Source organism: Myxine glutinosa, chromosome 10 (assembly GCF_964187855.1).
Source record: "Myxine glutinosa chromosome 10, kmMyxGlut1.1, whole genome shotgun sequence".
Classification (NCBI taxonomy): domain Eukaryota; kingdom Metazoa; phylum Chordata; class Myxini; order Myxiniformes; family Myxinidae; genus Myxine; species Myxine glutinosa.
Window position 1 is genome coordinate 124,382,907 of NC_136270.1, and position 13,281 is coordinate 124,396,187.

A 13,281-nucleotide genomic window follows, 5' to 3' on the forward strand; every position below is an offset into this window, starting at 1 on the left:
CCACCAAAGGATATTGTTACAGACACGACTTTGATGTTATGGTGGGCCGAGCGGAATGGCCGCCGTGTCCGCACAAGTTACCCGATTATACTCGAACCTTGGCCGAGTCGCGCTACGCTAAATCAATTGAGGAAAGGACACAACGGCTGGGTTTAAAATGACACGACACCAGGGATACGGTTCTCAAGACCTCCGGAGGAGGTTATAATATTGCGGAAGGTTAGATTACAGGGATGATAGAGAGACAGCATAGAAAGATAGGCACTTAATTACGGTCTTATAGTAGCCCCGACAGACGACAGATAAACAGGACAAAACTGACTCACACGGGGATTGATGGCAAGGAAAGCGGGTAGTCGATGGCTCAAGGTGCACTCTTGGCTCAGGGACAGAATCGACCCGGTCCGGTCCAGAGATGCGGGGAGGTCGCTCAGCGCTCGGAGGTCGCGACTTGTCTTTCCAAGCTGGGGGCGCATCTGACCTCACATCCGGTAAGTGGCGGCGCATATCCGGCGGGGAGTGACACGCCCTCGGCTAGTTAGCTCCGCCCCAGATGGAATCGGTCCACCCTTCTTATTGGGTGCGGGGGGGTTACCGGCTCCGCCCTTGACGAGGAGCTGACAGCCAGCCCCTTCGTGGTAACCCCGTGGGCGCACATGGCAATGGCGGCTAACCAAGCCGGAGTGAGGACGCACACTCCCCGCGCCGCGCCGCCCCCAATCTCCTCTGTTGTTGTAGTTGTTGTTATTGTTGTTGTTGTTGTTGTTTCATGGGGAAGATGGGAGGAGGTAAGGGGAGGTCCTAAACTCACTACTGGTGCCATACAATCACATTCTGGTGCAACGAAGAGTCAGAATTAATGGAAACGAGTCCTTAACTGACATAGACTAAGAATAACTAGCAAGATGTCCGAAAGTTGTCCACGTGAGATGCGGTGGACCTGGGCACGACATTTAATGGGGGAAAAAGGGGAAGGTCGGTTCTACAGAGTGTTATTTACAGGCAATGGGACTAGGGAATGGGGGATTGGGGATAGTTGGGGAGTATTGGGGAAATAGGGGAATATTTACAAGCGGATATGGAGGCCAAATACCATATCCGCAACATTGCACCCTTCTCTACCCTCGGGGCGTCCCGACCCGATAAATTTTTACCTATTTTAGTGTGGCACTCAGATGTAGTTCCCTCTACTATTAACTCTACCCTGAGTGCGACAGTTTTACAGATGTTCACAAATGAGTAAATATGTCCCCCTGCGACGTTGCACCCTTCTCCTCACAGAAACACACCCACAGGATAACCGAATCGCGGAAAGAATTCTCAAACTAAACATACAGCCGGTAGGGAGCATTATTTACACAAGACTACGCTGATATTTACACTACGATCCAGGACCTGTCTTTGGAGGAACACATGCAGATGTTATGCATAGAGAGAGCACGCATGCCAGCATCGATACACCAACCCACGAGTGCTCTGTGGCCTTACGGCCTTTAATAATGTGCAGAGCACCCCTTCCAAGCACCAAAAGCACCACCCCATCACACAGTCAGCACCATCCGGTGCAGTCACCATTGTTCATTAAAATAAAAACAACAACCCCTAACCCTGCAGGTGTCTCTTGCTCTTCATGTGGTGCACTTGGCCTTCTGGCTTCTTTCAAAAATAAAGAAAGGCGCCAACCGCGTCCATTTCTGTATTGTGGCCTTCAGTGGTGTCAACTAAAAGTGGTTCACCTGTATGGCATAGGTGCCATGTTGACCCATAGGTCCATCCACGGGTGGTGCTTGGCCGCAAAAGAACTGCGGTCCATTGTGGGTGGCCACCAACATTGCGGTCCATATGGTGTATCGATCCAGGCAGCAAGCAGCGAAAGTGCAGGCCCACAACTGCGTAGCCAGCACCTCTCTCTCCTCTCTCCTCTCTCTCTACCCCAAAGCCAGATCCTCGGAGGTGGGAGACAAAAGAAGAAGACAAGTGAGTAAGGTGGTAAGGGCGCAAAAGTGCACGCAATATAAGATGATGCACACTGGGGGCACATGGGAACCAGGTGAGACAGGTACGTTCCTATCGTACGCCCCCCCCCCCCCACCAGGTAACCTACATGGCCCCTCCCTTACCCCTTACTGTATCCACATAACGCAACACTACCCATAAACATCTACTTTACAAATCAACAAACGTCCCTACTGTCTTCCCCGTTCCTCCCATATACCAAATTCGTCTTCTCTCCCTCCTAACCAATCAAATTTGCCATTTTCAACTCTCATCAAAATTTGCCATCTCCAACTGAACATCAAAATTTGCCATTACCAATTCATCATCAGTCCCTCCTAGGGAGGGAGAGATGGAATCACCCCAATGTCTCATCCACGTCGTGATGCGTCTCACAAATCCAACAGCAATCCTTACTTCCTGCAACACAAAACAAAGAAAACACAGGTGTGGAGTCATCATCATCACCTCAGGTAAGTGGCTGCGTATGGTGCGACAGGTTCATCAATCCTAACTATTTCTTAAATGACTTTAACAACTTTACACTACCCGGGGTCTTTCTCCTGCCACTCCATTGGCCAACTTACACTATGGGTTCTAAAAACCAATTCCCATTGACCAACTGTGGTGCTTTTCAATTTGGGGTCTCACTCCCCCGATTCATCTCCCGGTGCCCTCGCACAATTTCTGGGCTGTGGCGTGTACCTCTCCCAGTGGGTCTACCCACCTGCACACCTCCACCACTGCAGTTGCCTCCGAGCTTACCTGCTCCTTACCCTAACCTAACTACCTGGGGAAGGCCCTCTGGCGCTCTCCACACTCGGTGCCCTCTCTGGCACTGGGCTACCCGGGTCCATCCTCCGGATCCTCGGGCCCCATCCACAACTCTACCGGCTCCCAGAGCCCACCTGCGGCCTCACCTGGCCGACATCCTCACAGTGGTGGAGTGCCCAACCAACTACACACACTAACAGGCTACACGCCCAGCCATTTCCACAACACTAATGCACCCATCCACAACACCATTCTGCAACCGCACCACAAATGCCAATATCCAACCACAATTTACCTATACCCTCTACCTAACACTTACACTACCCGCCCCGGGTACTCGTGAAAGGGGTCCACTCTTCCCCCATCCACACCTTCGCACCATGCACACCACTCCGTACCACTTACTCCAACTCTCTCCACACACCTGTACTTGCACACCTGTGCTCTCACACCTGGTGCCACCTGCACCCTTCTCTCCCCAAGCGCATTCGCGCTGATCCACACACTCACTACTCACACACTGCTCCACACACCTGTCCAGTTGCACACCTGTGCAATCACACCTGTTCAATCCTCACACACACGGCATCATCTCAGCTAACTACTCCCCTCTGAAACTTGCGCTTCCCAGTCGTCCCTTTAAACTATTGCGCTCCCACGTCATTATAATCCATACTAATCTACCTGCGTCCCCACTACAGGTGTCAGTCACTAACTAAACTTAACGTCACCTAATGTCATCTTCGCTAGATCCCTACAATATAACCTAACCCACCCGGGCTAGTTTTCACTGCCATACACCCCATAATCTATTGCGCATTTGCCCTACTATGGGAAGGGTGGCAGGGATGCCAGCCTTACCCACCGGGCCCATCGCTCACTACCAATTTTGCACATCAAATTTCAACAAATTAAAAATTTGCCAATCACTACCCATCATCTGCCAATCACTACTGCCAATCATCAAATTTTGTTTTTCCCTAATTTTGGGTCCAAAACACTAACCTCATCACCCAGTCTACTCACTAATGCCTCTCGGTGCGCCAATTCCTGTCCAAAGCCCGGCTTCGTAAAGCCAAGCCATGAATGCGGGTTGTTCTGTGCCAGCGGCTGGATGCGTCCGGCACTCGGTGCAGGGACGGGGGCTTACCCGGGCCGAGATCCCACGCACCATCTCGGCGTGGAGCCATCCAATGTCCCGATCTCGACCTGCCGGAATGCCTCAACAAAAAGTGGTCGCCATGACGACCCTTTCTATCGGGCTGCCCGCTCCGCCTAGTGGAGCACGGACGCGGCCGTTCAAAGCGAGGCCCAGCACGCACCAAGGGCCCGATTCGGCTAAAAGTCGCTCTAACCTCTAAACCGGTTACCGTTGATGCTTCACCTGGACGCTTACACCCCGCAGCCCGTTCCTTGCTCACACATCCAGCCGTTTCCATGCTCCTCGTACCTTTCCTTACACACCCAGGTACACCCATTCCACTCACACGCTTGGTCACACACCTGACCACCGTACACTTTGGCACACATTCGTTGGTCGCACACCTCACCAACACACCTCTTCGCGCCCCCTCCTCTGTCACCTCCTCTGTGACAATCACAGGTGTGCTCTCATTCGCACACCCAACCACGTGCCTCACCACCAACTCCAGCGTGCATTCCCACTCACGCTCTACCATTCCAGGTGTGCATCCTTCCATCCCAGGTGTACATCCTCGCTCACCTGTCACAACCAACTCACTCTCCTTGTCACTCTCACTACTCTCACCTCCATTCTTGACAGCGCACTCACCCTTACTCTTGACAGCGCACTCTTTCCTCATGCACCCGTCCGTTACACACCTTTCTCGCACACACACTCCCGTTACACACCTTTCTCACGCACACTCTCCCGTTACACCCTCTGTAACACTCACCACAGGCGTGCATTCTTCCTTGCCTTTGACAGCGCACTCTTTCCCCATGCACCTGTCCGTCACACACCTTTCTCGCGCACACTCCTGTGCACACTCTCCCGTCACACCCTCTGTAACACTTACCACACCGCGCTTCCATGTGCTCCCTCGCACACACGCTACGACCGACTCACTCTCGCCAGCACCCTCACTCCTTGGCACGCACTTTTTCCTCACACACCCCAGAGTCGGACTTTCTTGCACACCTCCTTTTTCGCACACCAGACCTGTCGCACACTTCACCAACGGCCTCTCACGAACACCCGGGTCTATCTCGACCCCCAAGCTTCTTAAATCCCCTGGCGCATCATACGCACGACCATATTGGTCACCACTTACACCGGGTCCTCTTCCTCTTCGCTTCTCCTCCATCACCTGCGAATCCCTCATCCGGTTAATGAGCACATCATCACGATCCAAACACAGACTTTGGACCAATTCTTTTATCTCCTCTTTTATCTCTTTCTTATCCTCTCTCCGTCGCTTCTTAATTTCGCTCACCCCTTCTTCCACTTCTTCTAATTTCTGCTTCACCTCTTTTATTCCCCGGTACGTCTCCTCAAGCTCGTCCTCCAAGGCTACCTTGACCGTTTCCATGTGCGTCCTCACCTGCCGGTCCTTCGTCTCCATTACCTCTATCACCTCGTCCAACCTCGTTGTCAGTCCCTCACGTACCATCTGACATTCCCTCTTCGTCGCTATCAAGTCATCTTTTAGTTCTTTCTGTGTCGCTTTTAACCCTCCTAATACCGCAGTGTTCCTTTGAACCTGCTCCGTTAGTCCTTTTTGTCCCTCCGTCAGCTGTTCCACCTCCTGCGTCAGGTCCTCTATGCCCCCTTGCAATTTTATAGTCCCCTTTCTCACCTCCTTCTCCATGTGCTCCTTACAGTGCCTCACCTCCTCGCGCACTCCTCCGACCTCCTCACTCACTCCTCTCCTGATCTCCTCTCCCATCACTTGCATCTCCTGCCCAGATGCCACCCTCATCTGCTCCATTTCCTCCCTGTGAGCATCCAGTTTGGTTTCTACCCCCATTCTAACCCCCTCTATCTGCTGCCCCATTTGTTTAACTTCCCTTTCCGCTTGGTCCCTCATGTCCCTCAATTTGCCTTCCGTCCTGTTTTCTAACCCCTCTAACCCCTTTTGCATCCCTTCCATTTGATTCTCTTGAGCGGCCATTCTGTTTTCTACCCCCATTAACCCATTTTTCACCTCTTTTATCCCGTTGTCTAACCCCTCACCGGTACCCCTCGCTTCGTCCCTCATTGTCCCCATTTGGTTTCCCAACCGCTCACTATCAGCCCTCATTCCCACAATTTGGTCTCCCATTCGTTCCATAAGGGCCCTCATTTGCAACATAAAAAGGTTTGGATCCACCAGGGGCGCTGCCACGGTCGCGGGCGCGGTCGCCATGACCAGCGAGGCGCCATTTTGCGCGCCCGCAACGTCGGGCGCAACGACGCTATTTTGTGCGTCTGCTACCCTCACTGCTTCGCTCTCCTCATGTCCCTCAATTTGGTCCTGGATCGACCCTGCCTCACTCTCCTCTACCGGACCCCAGCCGACTTGGTCTGCCATAGCGCGACTTTCAAAATTCGGGTTTTTATATTTTGTAAAACAAAATCAAATTTCGCCGTTATAATTTCGAGCGCGTAAAACGCGCTCCGGATCGAATCTCACTCCTCGACACCAATTGTTACCCTCATGGTACAATTGGTGTTCCAAAATTTGGGCTAAATTAATTTAGTCCCAGGTCCGAATCCGACACTCCTGACACCAATTGTTACGGACACGACTTTGATGTTATGGTGGGCCGAGCGGAATGGCCGCCATGTCCGCACAAGTTACCCGATTAAACTCGAACCTTGGCCGAGTCGCGCTACGCTAAATCAATTGAGGAAAGGACACAACGGCTGGGTTTAAAATGACACGACACCAGGGATACGGTTCTCAAGACCTCCGGAGGAGGTTATAATATTGCGGAAGGTTAGATTACAGGGATGATAGAGAGACAGCATAGAAAGATAGGCACTTAATTACGGTCTTATAGTAGCCCCGACAGACGACAGATAAACAGGACAAAACTGACTCACACGGGGATTGATGGCAAGGAAAGCGGGTAGTCGATGGCTCAAGGTGCACTCTTGGCTCAGGGACAGAATCGACCCGGTCCGGTCCAGAGATGCGGGGAGGTCGCTCAGCGCTCGGAGGTCGCGACTTGTCTTTCCAAGCTGGGGGCGCATCTGACCTCACATCCGGTAAGTGGCGGCGCATATCCGGCGGGGAGTGACACGCCCTCGGCTAGTTAGCTCCGCCCCAGATGGAATCGGTCCGCCCTTCTTATTGGGTGCGGGGGGGGTTACCGGCTCCGCCCTTGACGAGGAGCTGACAGCCAGCCCCTTCGTGGTAACCCCGTGGGCGCACATGGCAATGGCGGCTAACCAAGCCGGAGTGAGGACGCACACTCCCCGCGCCGCGCCGCCCCCAATCTCCTCTGTTGTTGTAGTTGTTGTTATTGTTGTTGTTGTTGTTGTTGTTGTTTCATGGGGAAGATGGGAGGAGGTAAGGGGAGGTCCTAAACTCACTACTGGTGCCATACAATCACATTCTGGTGCAACGAAGAGTCAGAATTAATGGAAACGAGTCCTTAACTGACATAGACTAAGAATAACTAGCAAGATGTCCGAAAGTTGTCTACGTGAGATGCGGTGGACCTGGGCACGACATTTAATGGGGGAAAAAGGGGAAGGTCGGTTCTACAGAGTGTTATTTACAGGCAATGGGACTGGGGGATTGGGGATAGTTGGGGAGTATTGGGGAAATAGGGGAATATTTACAAGCGGATATGGAGGCCAAATGCCATATCCGCAACAATATGCAATTAATATGTCATCCAAACACGTCACCTCTAGGGACCAATGAGGTATTGGACTTCATGGTCTGGCTGGCTGGGAAAAAAATGTGAAGATCTGGCGCCATGCTCAGGCCTTGTGCCCAAGGGGAAAGCTTTACTCATTCAGTTAATTTTCTACCTGGGATCTCCACAAAAGTAACATCCAAACCTTCCTACAAACTCTGTCTACTACTCCAGTGAGTTACTAATTCCAGCACAAAACCAGCGAGCGGTCTGCATTGGTGGCACAATATTTCTTCTTCATCTCCTCCTCTTCCCTTTATAAGGGGTGAGGTCCGATGGCACCAAGCTTCTGTCATGCCTTGACCATGATACTCCTCCGCTTTTTTTTTCTTTTTTTTTTTTGTATACTGAATCGAGGCTCGTGAAAGAGCTGACATTTACTTCACAAACAAATCAACCAGACAAACAAACTATATAAAAAGAGGGAGCGGAAGACAAGAGAAGGGGAAGCACACAAACACTTGAGAGCACACAACATTTAAGAGCAGGGAGATGTGTGGGAGGGAGAGGGCTTGGGGGGAGGAGGCGTGGGAAGGGGGGGGGGGGGGGTAGGCATGACTCAAGCACTTAATCATAACTTACATGACTTATGATCAATCGTAACTCTTTGTCAAACACCCCCCTGATTTTTGTACTTTATATCGTAAACCATGTTTATTTATCAAAAATTGTAAAATAGTGGATTTCAATCGTATGATAATTTTGGTAGTAACGCAAATAGACAATATCTAACCAAAATTTCTTTCTCTACTTATCTTTGCAGAACATCAACCATCGCAAACTGCCACGTCCAAGAAGTGTCATTCAACCTACATCTGAGGACGAGGCTGGGTGTATGAAAGATACTCCCAACTCAAACACAGCTGACAATGACATAACAGCTGGAGTTCCAACACACCACACTCCCACGAAGCCACATCAATTGCATGACCACACCTACAGCATTAATGAAAGTCCAAGGAGTGTCAAACGTAAACTTGACAAAATGCATGATCAAGTTACTTCTCTTCAGAAACGACTCGAGAGCTCGCAAACGAAATCATGCCGACTTTGTAAGAAGGTAAACACCCTGAAGTCTGTTGTGAAGACACTGAAGGAGAAGAATCTGATGTCAGAGCGTGGGATAGAAATGTTGGAGAAAACATGTGATGTTCCCTCAGAAATAATGAAGCGACTTGTGAGGGCAAAATCACGACTACTGTGACATCCCGAACATCATTGAGCTGTCTGCTTACAAGAACTCTGCCATCACCTACATTGCTGGTTATGTTGTGAAGATGACAAAGCAATGCCCGTCTTGTGAGGAGTGTGCTGCTGCCTTGATTACTGGAGAAGTTATGGAGGGCAGTTTCTTAGAAAAGAAAAATAGGGGTGGATTAGTCAGGCCTGCTCCAGATGTTGTGAAAGTTTGCGAGACCACAGAGAAATGCATTCAACGGCTGTTGAGCGTGACAGGTCGCAACCTTCGACAAGCATTTGGCATCTCCCATGCAATTTCATGTGCAGTGCTAGGTGAAATTGGTTACCGCGCAGTATTTGATTCTCTCTCCGAGCATATGTTTGATTGTGAAGCAGACAATAATCATGTATTTTACCTCATCAAGAGTGTGGCTGCATCATATGTGAAGATACGGATGCATCACCTTGCTAGGCAGATGAATAAAAAAATCTGTGGACCACTTGTTCGAAAGGAATTAACAAAGTCAGTCTTATTTAAGCACCAGTGGGCTGTCGTGGGATGAATATTTTTGTTGTAATATCCCTTCACTTATAATTTACTTTTTAAAAAAATACAAAGGAGTGGAATTTTTCTCCATTTCTCCATTCTCCTTAGATAAGTAAGTTGTATTTTTGTTTTACATGTACAACCATGTACCAATATTAATATTCTGCATATAGATATGAAGGTATTTCATTGAATAACCTTTTTTTCTTCATTTTCTGAATTTTATTCTGTGCAGATTATGCCAGAACATGGGTTTACTGAATAGGAACTAAAGTGCAATAGAACCACCTTGAGAACCACCTTTAGAGGCCATTTTCCCAGCAGAGCAGGGGTTGGCTTTTTCCGGGCACCGTGGTCTCCTTTTTGAAGCAATGTTTTTATGGCCGGATGCCCTTCCTGCCGCCAACCCTGTTGGTCGCTTTTTGCGACACTCAGGGAATTACCAGTTAACTGGTACTCAATTTGCGGACCTCGGAAGGATGAACAGGCCGAGTCAACCCCCCTGGCGTTAATTCAGCGATCGACCGGGATTCGAACCCAGGATCCTGGGATCCCAAGCCGGCACCCCAACCGCTAAGCCAACACCAGGCTAAGGAACTAAAGTGTAATGTTCTTCCATTTATAATGTTCCCATTCTCTTCGACTTTTCAGTGCAAAATATTGGCTATTAATGACTAAGTCTGTTTTAAGTGAACAAAGATAATAATCAATATTGCCAGAAAAGGAATAACAAGGTTTGATGCGAGGTGATTGTTCTGCCCACAACACACCATTGCCATTAAAGCCACAACAGTGCAAATACTGCCTGAATACCATCTGAACTTGCAGGATTCTCTTGCATCTTGAAGCAATGCTCACTTGCTATAAAATGCTATGCGATAAAAAAAAGGATGTGGAGGTTATTTGTGTTTTTAAAGTCACCTGTGTAATGATATTTATGATTGAAGGAATCTGGTCATGGGTGACCTGATTTCAAAATGTACATTGTCCACAATACTAAGTACACTTTTTCTTATATTTAATAGTGTAGATTTGTGTACTTTTTAAAAATTTATTTTACGTTAAGTTTTCACTCATATATCAGTGCAGGAAGACGTAAAGTTTTCACCCATATATCAGTGCAGGAAGACGTGAAGTTTTCACCCATATATCAGTGCAGGAAGACGTAAAGTTTTCACCCATATATCAGTGCAGGAAGACGTAAAGTTTTCACCCATATATCAGTGCACGAAGACGTAAAGTTTTCACCCATATATCAGTGCAGGAAGACGTAAAGTTTTCACTCATATATCAGTGCAGGAAGACGTGAAGTTTTCACCCATATATCAGTGCAGGAAGACGTGAAGTTTTCACCCATATATCAGTGCACGAAGACGTGAAGTTTTCACCCATATATCAGTGCAGGAAGACGTAAAGTTTTCACCCATATATCAGTGCACGAAGACGTAAAGTTTTCACCCATATATCAGTGCAGGAAGACGTAAAGTTTTCACCCATATATCAGTGCACGAAGACGTAAAGTTTTCACCCATATATCAGTGCACGAAGACGTAAAGTTTTCACCCATATATCAGTGCACGAAGACGTGAAGTTTTCACCCATATATCAGTGCAGGAAGACGTGAAGTTTTCACCCATATATCAGTGCAGGAAGACGTGAAGTTTTCACCCATATATCAGTGCAGGAAGACGTAAAGTTTTCACCCATATATCAGTGCAGGAAGACGTAAAGTTTTCACCCATATATCAGTGCAGGAAGACGTAAAGTTTTCACCCATATATCAGTGCACGAAGACGTAAAGTTTTCACCCATATATCAGTGCAGGAAGACGTAAAGTTTTCACCCATATATCAGTGCAGGAAGACGTGAAGTTTTCACCCATATATCAGTGCAGGAAGACGTAAAGTTTTCACCCATATATCAGTGCACGAAGACGTGAAGTTTTCACCCATATATCAGTGCACGAAGATGTAAAGTTTTCACCCATATATCAGTGCAGGAAGACGTAAAGTTTTCACCCATATATCAGTGCAGGAAGACGTGAAGTTTTCACCCATATATCAGTGCACGAAGACGTAAAGTTTTCACCCATATATCAGTGCACGAAGACGTGAAGTTTTCACCCATATATCAGTGCAGGAAGACGTAAAGTTTTCACCCATATATCAGTGCAGGAAGACGTAAAGTTTTCACCCATATATCAGTGCACGAAGACGTAAAGTTTTCACCCATATATCAGTGCACGAAGACGTGAAGTTTTCACCCATATATCAGTGCAGGAAGACGTAAAGTTTTCACCCATATATCAGTGCAGGAAGACGTGAAGTTTTCACCCATATATCAGTGCACGAAGACGTGAAGTTTTCACCCATATATCAGTGCAGGAATACGTAAAGTTTTCACCCATATATCAGTGCAGGAAGACGTAAAGTTTTCACCCATATATCAGTGCAGGAAGACGTGAAGTTTTCACCCATATATCAGTGCACGAAGACGTAAAGTTTTCACCCATATATCAGTGCAGGAAGACGTGAAGTTTTCACCCATATATCAGTGCAGGAAGACGTAAAGTTTTCACCCATATATCAGTGCAGGAAGACGTGAAGTTTTCACCCATATATCAGTGCAGGAAGACGTAAAGTTTTCACTCATATATCAGTGCAGGAAGACGTAAAGTTTTCACCCATATATCAGTGCAGGAAGACGTAAAGTTTTCACCCATATATCAGTGCAGGAAGATGTAAAGTTTTCACCCATATATCAGTGCAGGAAGACGTAAAGTTTTCACCCATATATCAGTGCAGGAAGACGTGAAGTTTTCACCCATATATCAGTGCAGGAAGACGTGAAGTTTTCACCCATATATCAGTGCAGGAAGACGTAAAGTTTTCACCCATATATCAGTGCAGGAAGACGTAAAGTTTTCACCCATATATCAGTGCAGGAAGTATGTGCCCCCCGGCAAAGATTGACAAATGCAAGGGCATGTGAGATTTTTTTTCTTCATTTTGGTTGTCAACTTGTGAGCTGGAAAGGAACTAGCCTTCTGATGGATCCCTCCCTCCTTGTCTTGTATATTTGTGAGCAGTAAAGGAACTTGCCTTATGAGGGATGGAGGGACCTTAAAAGAATAGTCAATTTGTAAGCTAATAACTTTTTTCTTTTCAGTTAGCCACCCACAAACCACCATTCATTCCAGTGGTACTGATTCCCCCTGACAAATTAACCCTTGAACCACCACTGTTATTGAGCTGGTTCAACTCTGAAATAGATTTTAGCAAGTGCTAATGTCATTTTGTTTGTCAGTGTTGAATAGCTAGACATTTTCATAATTCTGAATATTTTATGGACTGTCAGAGTTTGTTTACAATCAGGCCGCAACCAATATTGATGAAATTATATAGCATTATCCATCTTTCCTTGTAAAACTTACTTTGTTATGCCAGAAACAGAGATAGATGTGTATATGTAAAATGTGTTTTGCCAAACCTTGCTCTTCCACAACTTGCCCAATATTGCCAAAATTGCAATAATGCAATAAAAGAGCCAGGTCACGTCTCATTCAATTTGAAATCGATGTATTAACAACATATACATTCATTTTCTGTATTTGAAGCTATGATATTGAATGTGATTGGTTAATGCCGATGTGTCACATGCAGGGAAATGGAAATGGATAAATGAGAAATATAAATTTTTTCATTGTATGTCGGTGATTTGTGTAATTGGGCTCTTTCATGCGTTGCATACTGTGAAATGGATAACAAGAAATTAGCTTCTTGTATATGTCAGTGTGAGAGAGAGAGAGAGATGGAGAGAGATGCAAGATTATTTTTTTACTGTGTAAAGAAACCAGGAAATACAAAATAAATTTCTGTAAAATTTTTCTTTTGAGAAAAACCATGCACCATAAG